This window comes from Arachis ipaensis, chromosome B10 (genome assembly GCF_000816755.2).
Source record: "Arachis ipaensis cultivar K30076 chromosome B10, Araip1.1, whole genome shotgun sequence".
NCBI classification, from domain to species: Eukaryota; Viridiplantae; Streptophyta; class Magnoliopsida; order Fabales; family Fabaceae; genus Arachis; species Arachis ipaensis.
The window spans coordinates 17953371-17955748 of NC_029794.2; the positions used below are offsets into that span (position 1 = coordinate 17953371).

The 2378-nt window shown below is 45.2% G+C and overlaps 1 protein-coding gene across 6 annotated transcripts in view; it reads left to right on the top strand.

Annotated features, from left to right (window-relative positions):
• Window positions 1-2378, top strand: part of LOC107622550 (ATP-dependent Clp protease proteolytic subunit-related protein 2, chloroplastic) — a 55239-nt gene that overhangs the window by 46648 nt on the left and 6213 nt on the right. The window lies entirely within an intron of this gene.

Below are 2378 nucleotides of genomic sequence, written 5' to 3' on the forward strand. Positions count from 1 at the left end.
TATGTTAGTGGTTTATCTTAGTGGTTTAGGTATGTGGTTTATGTTAGCGGTTTACGTTAACGGTTTACGTTAGTGGTTTATTTTAGTGGTTTATGTTAGTGGTTTATGTTAGTGGTTTATGTTAGTGGTTTATGTTAGTGGTTTATGTTAGTGGTTTATGTATGTGGTTTATGTAAGCGGTTTACGTTAACGGTTTACGTTAGTGGTTTCTAGTAGTGGTTTATGTAGGCGGTTTAGTTGTGGTTTTATAATGTTAGATCTTTCATGTCAGTAGCCTATGGGGGTTTCTAATTTAAGTTTCTTATGCAAATTGTTCTCTTTCTTGGTATTTTTAAGCATCTACACATAGTAAGATTTTTTGGTTTATCAATTATCGTGTTGGTTATGTTTGTCACCGGTAATTAAGCTGGTTCTAAGAATGCGGCTCATTTCTTCCGCAGCCTCAGCGATGCATCAGGAGCATGCGGCGGCAGCAGGGCATGGTCCTGGATGACAGATACGTTCCGTACCTGCAAATGGCTGGTCTTTACCATCTTGCAAGGTTGAACGATAGATGGTTCCGGTTGGACGAGGCCCTTGTGAGTGCGTTTGTTGAGCGATGGCGTCCGGAGACTCACACGTTTCACATGCCGTTCGGAGAGTGCACTATCACACTGCAGGACGTGGCATACCAGCTGGGTTTGCCAGTGGACGGGCATTACGTCAGCGGCTGCCTATCAGAGTTCCATATATACATCGAGGGTGGCCGTCCAGCCTGGGTTTGGTTCGAGGAGTTGTTTGGAGTGGTACCTCCTCCTAGCCAGGTTCAGAAGTACGCGGTCAACTGCAGCTGGTTTCAGGAGACGTTTGGTGAGTGCCCGGAGGGGTGCAGTTTGGAGGGGTGCAGCCCCGTCCACAGGCCGCCCTGAACATCGACTTTCTGATGTCGAAGGACGGCAGAGGCGGCGATCGATGGTTCCCGTCCCATTTGCAGAAGTGGCATCAGTATTGGGAGGACCGTACGGAGAGCGTGCTGAGATTCGATGTAGTCGCCGACCCTGGTCCGTCGCATCTGTTCTTGGATTGGTGGAGGCAGCACGGGAAGAGGTTTTTGTCTCCGGATCCGCAGTTGGGCGATCCGAGAGCCACTCGGAGTTATCCCGGTCATACAAAGTCACCGTGAAGCACCTCGAATTCTTCAAGTTGGCCTCTATACACTTCACCAAGTACTGACTGAATTGCTGTCCGGTTCCCATCTGGGCCTGAGCCTCTCTACCCTTGCGAACAAAGAGTTCCGCAAGCCTTCCATATGTTGCCTTCACCAAAGAGCAAACAGGGAGGTTTCTGACACCCTTTAGGATTGAGTTCACACACTCCGAGATATTCGTCGTCATGTGACCGAATCTCCGTCCATCGTCACGATGCTGAGTCCATAAGGAATAATCAATCCGGTTCGCCCACTCACACATCGCCGGGTCTTCAGACCGAAGAATATCAAACCAGTAATCAAACTCAACCTCGGTCTTGGCATATGCGGCATTCACTAGAAGCCTACGTGCATCCTTGCCCTTGAAGGTAAGGGCAAAATTAGCCGCTATGTGTCGAATGCAGAATGCACGGTATGCAGATGGAGGTAACCAACCCCCGTCCGGAGCCTCAAGCGCAGCCTTTATGCCGTTATGCCTGTCCGATATAACCAGAAGACCGGGCTGCGGTGTCACCTGCTGTCTAAGGTGGGAGAGAAAGAATGACCAAGACTCTGCATTCTCACCTTCTACCAGTGCAAATGCAACGGGTAGAATGTTGGAGTTCCCGTCCTGTGCAATCGCGATGAGCAAAGTACCCCTGTACTTCCCATACAGATGGGTGCCGTCAATGCTAACTAGGGGCTTGCAATGGCGAAATGCCTGGATGAGCGGTGGAAACGTCCAGAAAAGTCTATGGAAAAAAGCTTGAGACTCGTCTACTTGTCCACTAACTCGAACGGGACTCGTCCGTAGGTTTATTAGCTTTCACAACACATCAAAATTAAAAAAAAATCAAATCAAATAAAAAAGTTATCTAACAAAAAAAAAAGATAAAAATAAAAAAAGATCATCTAACAATCAAATGGCTTTTATGAAAAAAAGTCAAAAGTGTATTACTTGATTGATAGATTGATTGATTCGTCTGATATTAACTATTCCAGTTTCTACAGAGCGATCATTTTCAGCAATGAAAATAATAAAGACAAGGTTAAGAAACAAGATGGAAGATGACTTTCTAGCGGATAGTTTGGTTATTTACATTGAGAAAGAAATTGCTAAAAAGTTTAGTTCTGATTCAATTATTAAAGATTTCAAGTCACTAAAAATCCGAAGAGTATCATTATAAACTATTTTTATATTTTTTATCTGTAA